General features: G+C 36.1%; 1 long non-coding RNA gene across 1 annotated transcript; it reads right to left on the reverse strand.

Moving 5' to 3' along the window:
• Positions 1-6,796: 6,796 nt before the first annotated feature.
• On the reverse strand, positions 6,797-10,745 carry LOC140632553 (uncharacterized). The gene is made up of 3 exons (XR_012030156.1): positions 10,444-10,745; positions 10,109-10,175; positions 6,797-6,966 (listed from the first exon to the last, which is right to left on the reverse strand). It is a non-coding gene; the product is annotated as an uncharacterized lncRNA (long non-coding RNA).
• Between the last annotated feature and the right edge of the window lie 279 nt (positions 10,746-11,024).

Raw genomic sequence — 11,024 nt, forward strand, 5'->3', positions numbered from 1 at the left:
ATATCTTTTTTCCAGAAATAAAGAAAACCTTTACACACAAATCAGAGAATAGTAATATATAATATGAAGCACAAAAAAATGGTAATAGCTGTAGATGTATATCTACATTTGCCTCTATACAATAGATATATCTACAATAAATATATCTGGCTATGAAAGAAGGAAGACAGAGAGTATGAAAATAATCAAAAGAGAAAATCTGGCATTTATTGAGTACTTTCACTTGCCAGGTCTTACCATTAGAGATTTCTGTCTCAGTTGATACTTGCATAGATGAGGTAACTATGATGCCCTAATAGTGACTACTCTGGGGAGACTAAAACTCAAAGAGGTTCATATACTTACCAAGGGTACACTTCTAGAACTACAATGCTAGATTCAATCCATTTCTAGATTGCAATGGATAGTTGTTGGAATTGATGTTATTAAGACATTTAACAAAAAAGGCTGATTCTGCTTCCTCATGGGCTTTCTTGCCATTCAGAAAAGAAATGCTAAATGACATACATAATTAGCCAGAGAGATCTACAGAACTGTGAAATAAAGGAGCCCTTCTTATGTCCAGAATTTTAAGAAAAAGATGCAAGGTACAATCACAAGGGAAAAGTGAGTGTGAAGAAAAATAAAATTTTATTCCCATCATAAGATGTTTAACTATCAGCGAGTTGGCTGTGATCAGATCCAATATCACAAAGACTCCCACTATATCCCATGAGTGTAAAATGCTCAAGTTGAATGCTCAGAGATTATAACCAAAAGGGAATCTTCCAACTCTAAGGACAACCATGAGTTTTCTGATTGGGTGAATCGTGCCTCTTTTTATTTTTCTAAATCATAACTATATTTTTTACAGGGCATTCTTCTAGGAATAACAGTATATGTATAGTTGATGCATGCTTTTCAATATAATTTACATAAGGGGTTTTGATTGGGCTACAAATAATCTTCCCTTTTGAAATTGCAAAGTATGTTTAATTCCTTTTCTAAATGCATTTTCATAAATATGAGTAAGTATAAAATTTCAGTCAACATGAGTACATATAAATTCACCCCATTAAAACTACATCTCAGTGAGACATTAATGTTTCAGATTTCATAAGTAGAGAAGACACAAATTGTTTTTTTTACTATGAAACAATTTAAAAATTTAGATCATAAAGATTATTTGTATTTAAAAACATAAATTGCCTTTCAAAAGGTACACATCTGTCTTTTGAAATCCATATTCTGTGCACTGTTTCACCCTCTCTACTTTCTTTCCTAAAAACCATAAAAAGGAGAAATGTCTAGTACTTAAAATATGAGATATAAAGAGAAGTCATCAATAGTACAGACATTTGTTATTATCACAGATAAAGAACATTTCAGTATTCCCTTCATCCAGTTCTTTTGGGAAAAGATGGTAGAAGTTAAATAAAATTTCTGAAAGTAAGAATGCTCAAAAGTATTTCAAATATTATTTTCCAAATTTTACTTTGACAAAATTGTTCTTTGAGACAGAACTCCAAAAGCAAAATTCTACACCAAAACATTCATTACTCTTGCTCAGCAAAACACAAGGCAGAGGATAGACGTCTACATGCAAAGCAAGATATTTCATGAGACCACTAACATTTGTAGACTGAGAATTCTCTCCCAGATTTCAAATGAACCATGTAAAAGTTATGACCTAGTTAAAATAGCATGAAAAATAAGAGATGAAATAAATATCTTGGCAGCCAAGATTTTTATATATTTAGTGAATTTTTTTAAATAAAATATTTCCAGATCCTTTTTTTTTTGTTGTTCCACACGGTAATTACCTAAATGCCTACTATGAGTATCCAAGGATATTGTTACAATTTAACCAATTGTCATTTTTTTCTCTAGCATATTTTACTGAACAATTGCACTTTTAATACACGGCTTATTATGCACAGTTTTCTCATCTCACTTATTTGTGTACCAGATTATAAATTCTAAAATTACTTCTATTACTGGTAATCGCTATATAGCAGTAACAAATCTGTAAATAACAGGTTTACTTGGTTTTTGTACTTACTAAAGGCCAGACAGATGAGATTGGTACATAAGGAAAAAATACCAGTAGAGGTAAGTAGTAAGCAATGAAATTCATATGTGATGCTTACATTTCATTCCCTGGATTGCAGGCATGGAACTCCCCTCCAAGTGGGGCTTACAATTATCTGGAAGAATTCCTAGTGCTCCATCAGTGGATCTTTGCCATCTCTGATAGCTTTATCCTTCCAACCCAACATGCTGTCACCAGTTCTCACAAGGTGTAAGTCTTCTGAGTGAATAGTTTTGTTCAATGAAAGTTGGAGACATGAATCATTGAAGTTGAGCGACCTTTTCCTAATCTGGCATTTACAGAATTCCAGCAACAGGGCATTGCTCAGAACTAAAGAGAAGTCCTGATTTGAAAGGACACGGGACTTAAGCTGAGAAAAATACTTAAGTTAATGAATTGAGATGGCTGGATAACTATGCTACAAATCAATCAAGAAGACCAGATGACATTGTAAACCACAGACAAAATGCTCTTGTGGAAAAGCAGTGCTCTTGTGGTTTACAAAAACATTCTGAGCCTTTGAGAACTTTCAAGGGTAAAAATCCATCCATAGTCATTCAGTGCTATTTATAGAGGGGGAGAAGAAATTGTTTTTGTTGTTCTTATGGTTAAAATTTTCAGCATAAGACAGGAGTCTAAAAAAGTCACCTAAGAAATTAAAAAAAAAAAAAAAAAAACCACAACAAACCTCTTATGAATAGTGTTACACATGCCCAGAGGTTATTTGAATATTATGGCCTTGGGCTTCCAAATTGTCAGGTTAATTTTACTATAATGTCATTCAATTATTCTGAAATCTCATCCCTATCACAAAAGGAGTCCACTAACAATGTTATAGAAGATCACACTAGATAGTTGTACTAAACCGTATAAATTTCTGCAAATGACAGTAAGGAAAATAAGAAAATTGTCTACTGCGTCACATTAACCTTTCTTGTTTCTTCTATACATATTTCCCCCCTCAAACTCTTCTGTTTAAATGACAACTTTTTATATTTTTCTTTGTCCCAGAAGGAAGTTATCCCTTAATTCCTTCATATTTTTGTGCAACTCAATTACCAAGATAAATAGAAAGAAATGTGTATTTATTTATTTTTACATGCTCTATGGCTTTCCAAAAAGAATATCAAGTGACTTCCACAAATTCATAAAATTATACAAGATTGCATAAATCAAATGGTAGATAAGAAATACTGTGGAAGAGATAAAAAGTGGGGCCATTAACAAGGCTAAAAACTCTCCCCATCTTATGGTGGGGTCACAAACTTGGCTTTCTAGCTACTTTTAGTCAATGTGAAAAAAAACCTGATTAATTCTCAGAATTCATAATATAAGAGTAAAAACACTTATGGCAAACAATAATAATAGCAAATATCTTATGTAGTAATTATAAAATGCTGGGTGTTATTCTAAGCATTTTATATATATCAACTCTTAATCCTCATAATAACTCTATGAGATGGACATTATATTTATCCTTGTTCTACAGATGAAGAAATTGAGGCAAAAGAGATGAAGTAACTTGCCCAAAGCCACATGCCTTGTAAATAACAACATTGAGATATTAATATATGCAGTCTGGTTTCAAAGTCTTTGTTTCTGGGGCACCAGGGTAGCTCAGTTGGTTAAGCATTCTACTCTTGATTTTGGCTCAAGTCATGATCTCAGAGTGATGAGATGGAGACCCCCCCACCCCATGCTCAGCAGAGAATCTACTTGACATTCTCTCTCCCTCTCCCTTTGCTTCTCCCCCTGCTTATGCTCTTTCTCTCAAATAAAATCTTTAAGTAAATCTCTGTTTTTAAAAGATTTTATTTATTTATTCATGATAGACACACAGAGGGACAGGCAGAGACGCAGGCAGAGGGAGAAGGAGGCTCCATGCAGGGAGCCTGATATGGGACTCCATCCCAGATCCCAGGATCATGCCCTGAGGTGAAGGCAGGAGTTAAATCACTGAGCCACTGAGGGGTCCCTCAAATAAAAAAAAATCTTAAACAAACAAAGTCTGTGTCCCTAATTGTTCTGCCATACAACCTGCAGAAAAATACAAGAATTCATACAGGGAAAAAAGTCATTCTGATCCTCACAATGGCACTATGGGATGATGTCCTTGAGAAAATCATTATAGTAGATTCCACAATAATTTGAAAGATATGTTCCTCAAAGAGACACACATATCACACCAAAAAGCATATTCCTGAAATCATTTGTGTAGAAGACCAATCCCTGTCAGTGTAGGAAGGGGTTATTTTTGACTGTAAGGATCATGGAAGGCTACCTGGCAGTGGTGGCATTTGTATCAACTTGCAAGGATAAATAGGTTTCTAGAGGGAGAAAGTATGGGGAAGATGGAAATTTTTTTTAGATAGTATTTTTCAAATAGGCACTAATAGTTGGATACAACAGAGGAGTCAAAACCATTAGGAAAATGGACTTCACATTAAATTGATTGTAATTCAGTTCACCAACTAGTCACAAATTACACGTACATCCTGGCGAAATTTGGCAGGATTCCCAGATGTGTCTGCAGGCCTTATAATAATACAGATTCCCAGGCTCTGCCAGAAATACCGAGACGAAATTCCTGGGTGAAATCTGCAGATTCAAAAAACTCAGATATTATCTCCAGTGCCCACAAGGCAAGGAACTGGACCCAGATATTTCAAGTTGCAACACAATTCATCAGCTCCAACGTAAGGATCAGGCTATGACTGTTAAGACATTTAAAGCAGTGAATTAGCCAATAAAGGGATAATTATCACCTAGATCATCTTCTATACTTCATACTTATATTGCAGTGGCATTTCTTTTTCTTTTTTTTCCTTTTTTTTTAAGGTTTTAATTTATTTAGTTATTTATTTATGATAGTCACACAGAGAGAGAGAGAGAGGCAGAGACAGAGGCAGAGGGAGAAGCAGGCTCCATGCACCGGGAGCCCGACGTGGGATTCGATCCTGGGTCTCCAGGATCGCACCCTGGGCCAAAGGCAGGCGCCAAACCGCTGCGCCACCCAGGGATTCCTGCGGTGGCATTTCTACCTGATTTTCTTTCAGTGGAAAGCTTTTTATTACTTTTTCAAAGCATTAGCTTGGAAAGAAAATGTACAATTACACCAAAATGTACTTGGCCATATTCATTCTGTTTTGAAAAACACATCATGTTAATGTATTAAGTTTTTAAAGAGGCATATTTTACATGTTAATTAAATTGAATGCCTATCTTCACATAACTGTAATTGACATGCATTTTGCATTAAATCTCAGATAAAGTAATCTTATGAGTCTTTAAACTCACATACTCATCTAGTACCAAGAGGACAGACCATTTGTTTTATTGCTGGGCACTTGAAGAGTTAATGGTCCATAAAACAGCAAATATAACTAGGGTTTATTCAGTTTGTCCACCAAATTTGCCCACTTGTTGGGTTTTCTAAGAAAAAGAAAAAAAAAGAAATACTCAGCTGATTCTGGGTTGAATGAACAAGACATTCTCATACTTGTATCTAGAAAACAAGTCCATGAAACTGCCCCCCACTTTTTCTTCCTGCCTTGGACTATAAGTGGAAGTCTGAAATCAGATGTTTTCCACTTTATGTCTCCCAAAGTGCTTAAGCACTCTGTGGGCTCATAAAAAGCTGCAGAATAAGATTTTCCTTTGTTTTTTTTTTTTTTTTTTTTGGATACTTTTGCCAGCCTCCTTTTGACGCAGTACTGCCCACCAGCTGGCTTTCTTAGAATGGAAATCCTAAGCAATATAATAGATTCAGAGCTGCTTTTCCTCCATCATCAGCTTTAAATAAAATTTAATTGTGGATTATATGATAAATGGTTAAGAAACTCAGTTGTTTGGTTTTGTTTTTTGTTTTTTGTTTTTTTTAGATTTTATTTATTTATTCATGAGAGACAGAGAGAGAGAGAGGCAGAGACACAGGCAAAGGGAGAAGCAGGCTCCACACAGGGAGCCCGGTGTGGGACTCGATCCCAGGTCTCCAGGATCACACCCTGGGTTGAAGGTGGCGCTAAACCGTTGAGCCACTCAGCCTGCCCAAGAAACTCAGTTTTCACCAAATAAAATTTTAAATACAAAATAAGTGATCAAATGGATAGATGAATCGTGTATAGACAGATGGAGAGGTAGGTAGATAGAAGCTTTAAAGAAATAAGAACTAAACATGGGACACCTGGGTGGTTCAGCGTTGTGATCCTGGAGTCTCAGGATCTTATTATTAAAAAATAATAAGAAATAAATAAGAACAAAACAAAACTGTTCTCTATAATTCTGTACCTAAACCCAAAAAGTAAATAGTAATACCCATTACTTAAATTTCAATGTATAATAAATTTTTTTAAGACTTTAAAATTTATCACCCCCTTTCCCCAAATACCTATAATGTTTATCCCATTCATTTCTCTTTCTGGTCACTTTGTTCACTAATTGCCCCTAAAAGAATTTGTTAATCTACAGGAAAATTGAGGACCAAATGACCTTGATTTATTTCAGCGATATGTCTTCCTAGATTTATATTCATTACTCCTTTTAAAAATGAAACATACCAGGCAGGAAAAAAAATTAAACACATCAAACTAATATGTTGTATCCATGTCTTTCTTAACCTTTGGAAAGCAAACAGCATGCTACCAGGCATATAGTAAATGTCTAAAACAAACTCGCTAAATTAAACTAACTATTGTTCACAGACTACACATAAATTGCAGCCTGAAAAGAAGCAATGTGTGAAAGCACACTTTGTAATGACCCAGTTCAGTTGGGCAGATGAAAGTCTGGGGCGTAAGGTTTCAGTGGCTTGATCCATCTGCCACCAGTCACTTGTGGGAAGAGGTTTCTGTTTCTTGTCAGCCAGCAATAGGAAGCACAGCAGGATTTAGTAGCTGCTGAAGAACCAAAAGAAAGGGCACACACCATCCATGTCAAGGCAGGGATAGGATCTTGGTTGCCTTATCCTCCCCAGCTGGTAAATAAACATTCTTTGTGCCATTTTGCCTCAGATAATACCTCACTTACTAAATCAGGAAAAAAAATGCATTCACTTAGTAAGGGGCTCAATATACCCATTTATAAGAATAAAAATGTATCATTTATGGTTTAACTCACAAAGGCTTTCTATAAATTGAAAAAGTCAACAATTTGGTTTGTTCAATTTTCTCCTCAGCCATTTCTGATTATTTGATATAGTCAGCCAAAGTGAGATTTTAATAACATTATCAAGATACCATTTCCAGGTTCAAATTTACAACCTGCACATAGCCATAGCCAATGTGAAAAATGAGAAGCAGTCACCACAGTTAAACTACACATGGCTTTATTTCTTTCCCATTAAAAAGAGAGTGGAGGGCACCTGGGTGGCTCAGTGGTTGAGCATCTGCCTTCAGCTCAGGTTGTGATCCCAGAATCCTGAAATTGAGTCTTGCATCGGGCTCCCTGCAGGGAGCCTCCTTCTCCTTCTGCCTATATCGCTGCCTCTCTGTGTCTCTCATGAATAAATAAATAAAATCTTTTTTAAAGAGAGAGAGAGAGAGAGAGAGGAGTTCTTGAGATACTCATGATTTGTCTTTAGATTCAGCGCTCCGGGCCTGCCAAACTGCTGAATCTTGGTATTGAGTTAATGATCATGGGATTTGGAGACATGAAGCCATGTTAGCAATGTCTGCTTTCCCTCTTTCTTTCTACCTTCAGAGCAGTCCCTTTGTCCAATACTCTCATCCTCTCTTCTGACTTAATTTGATGTGCAACCACAGAATTCAAGTGTAATACTATCTAAATGAAAGACAAATCCATACTATTTCACCAAATAGAATTCTGGCAGTAAAATCTCTTTAGAGATCAGAGCCTTGTCTGGGGTGGAGACAGTGGGTGGTGGGACAGGGGAAGTGAGAGGAGGCTCCATTCCTCAGTCAGTGCCTCTGGACCAAGGAGACAGACATTGGTGTGCACCAAAGATCTTCCAGGAGACTGCAAGTTTGACTTTCTTCCATTTCCCAGTTTTGGAATATCAAGACTATCTTGTTTTGGAGGAGACAACTGAGCAAAATAGGGAAATATATCTGAAAGTGGTTTTTGTTTTCTTACGTGCTTATTAAACTAAAATCTCATTTGTTTGTAAAGGTTTGAAAGAATAAGTTTGCTATTAGTGAAGTGGGGCATTAAAAAGTTTCCTTTGTAGGAAGTGATGCAGGCTGTTAGTTTTGTGAGGTGCCTGCTAATAAAAAGGTAAATGCGTGTTCAATAAAGAATAAAGAAACATGAGGGCATTAGCGTGTTCCCATGATCACACAATTTCAATCTCCTAAGTAGACACAGCAGACCTGACCATTTTCTCTTTCTATAATTCCCCCTAGTCAAATGGTCAGCCAGCCTGGAAGAAAGGACATTGATGTGATGATTATGGTGCTTGGTTTTAGAGTAAATATGGTAATTCTCTTTAGTGACTGTCCAGTCTTTTCTGGGTAAATCAGAACAAATTAGCAGGTAGTTGCCAGAAAAAAGTTACATAGGGCACGTTACTCAGAGCCGGATGTGGGATGACTTCATCAGGCTCCCATTTCCTTTTCTTCCATCCCCATCCCTCAACTCTGCTTCTGGCCCTCACCCCCCAACTCTTGCCTAAACTTCATATCCTCAGCTTGGTCCCTACTTTCTCGTCCAGTATTTCAACAGCAGAACCATATGTTAAATGAGTCCCATGAGGGCCCACAAACAACATGAAAGTGATATTGTGTAAGCATAATATTATAAAAGGTTGAAGTTTATAGTTTACTCCTTCCCTATCAATCAGTGAGAACACTTAAGCATGATTGTTGCAGCCTCAACGTCTAATACATGTTTACATTTTACTTTGGTTATAGTACCAAGAAAATTCTGAATCACACAGACAATTTGTCCAATTAAACAGACCCAGAAGCTTAAAAGAACTTTTGAAAGTAAAGTTTGTTTCCAAGTCATACTACAAGGTTTATAAGTTCACATTTTCTCTAGTAAGCCTCCAATTTGGAGAGTGAAGGAATAGATTCCTTGGTCGGCAATATTTGCTATTGGTAAAAAATAAATTTTAAATGTATTTGTAACACTATGAAATAGTTAATAATATATATGTTCAGATATGTTAGTATTTATCTGTCAAATACACATTCAGTGTCTTGAAACAGTCACATCATTTTGCTTTAATGTTAAGTTGAGGTATTTCAGTTTCATTTCTGACACTATTCCCAGCCATAAGCAATGCTTTGCCAGAAAATCCATTCAACTCTTTAAAGATATTGCTAAGAGATGCAAGATGATAAAATCTTGTTTAAGGAATAATTAGCTAAAGGATTAACTATATCAGAAAACAAACAAAAATAAGTAGGGTTCTCCTGTCTCATTTGAAATACTTGATTCAATACCTTGCCCAAAGGTATTTATCAAATGAGAATAGAAAGGAAATTTTCTGGAATTTACTACCCTCATGATTACAAGAAACTGAAAAATCTGCAATTTAACATCAATGAACTGAGTCAGATCAGAAAACAACTGTAAATGTTCATATTCACTATCTACAGCAATAGCAATTTTGTAGCAATTTCATATTTACATAAAGATATGTTGACATGATAAAAAATGTTATGTATATATATATACAACATTAAGCAATTCAGTAAATGATGAAAGAATATAAGAACCTTATTTTCACACCCTTATTTTCTCTTAAAATTACCTTGTAACTGCAAGGACTATAAAAATGTTTAGAAATCTTGCAGCATAAAATACATCATGAACTTAGGCAATTTTCACAACATAAAAGGTGAATTCCAATGAATTATTGGAATCTACTTTCTTATTGTCCAGATATTTTCTATGAGAGTTACTGACACATTCTTTTAGGAAGCAGCATATCATCACGGTTAAGAGAAAGTACCTCAGGACATCAAATCCAGCTTTCAAAACTGAGCTCACTAACTACATGGCCTGAGGTAGTTGGCTAACCATTTTGTGTCTCAGTTTCCTCTTCTATAAAGTAGGGAAAGGAATAGTACCCACCCATAGGATTATTGTAGGGATCATTTGAACTAAGCCACATACAGGCACACCTTGATATTTGCAGAACCTGAAACACAAATACAAATGAAGGCTTGACTATCATAATTTCTAAATATTTACAAGTTATTAAAAGTGAAAAAAAAACTATTAAATGAAATATGTTCCATCTCTAACCTTGCAAATATATACCCTCATAAGGATGTGGATGTCTGGATTTGAACTTAGAAATCTGAACTCCTCAGAGTCCTGCCCTGGCACACGGTGGCCTGAGAAACACTGGCCCCCAGTCTGCAGTGACCTCCTTTTCCAATCCCATCCCTTGCTTCATTCCACACCTTGAGGGGCTTTTCGTGGATCCATGTGGTCACCTTAGCTGCATGTCAAAACTCTGTAGATATCCAAAAAAGTCACCCTTGGGCTGCCCTGTAGTCCTAGGGATGTCCACATATACCAGCAGTTTAGAGCTACTTCAGAAGGATTCGTAGAAATCCAGGTAAGATCCCCATGCAGGTCTTGGAAGAGGCTGGAAGTCAGTGAATTCTGGAAACAAAGATATCAAAAGGATAATCTGGAAGAGAGTTGTGGCTCCAGTTGGGCTTATCTCTTTGATTGCAAGGACTCATGTGTTCCATGGAGAGGGATGCCACCACAGAATGACAAAAATAGGTCCAAATAGGTCCCTGTAAGGAATGGGTCCCAGGGCAGAGACTCCGCTTGCCCAGATCTAAAGGTAGTGTGATTCACATTCCAACTTAGGGCAATTAAAAGAAAATGAAGCTCTCACTATTAATGTTCCATTCTGTTTTCAAAGTATGAAACAGTTGCAAAATTAGTTTATGCTACAAATTTATCATATTTTATTCATCCTAGTCATTCTCATCACAGCCATCAACAAATGCTACTTTAAATTTTTTGC

The sequence above is a fragment of the Canis lupus genome, chromosome 4 (assembly GCF_048164855.1).
Source record: "Canis lupus baileyi chromosome 4, mCanLup2.hap1, whole genome shotgun sequence".
NCBI lineage: Eukaryota > Metazoa > Chordata > Mammalia > Carnivora > Canidae > Canis > Canis lupus.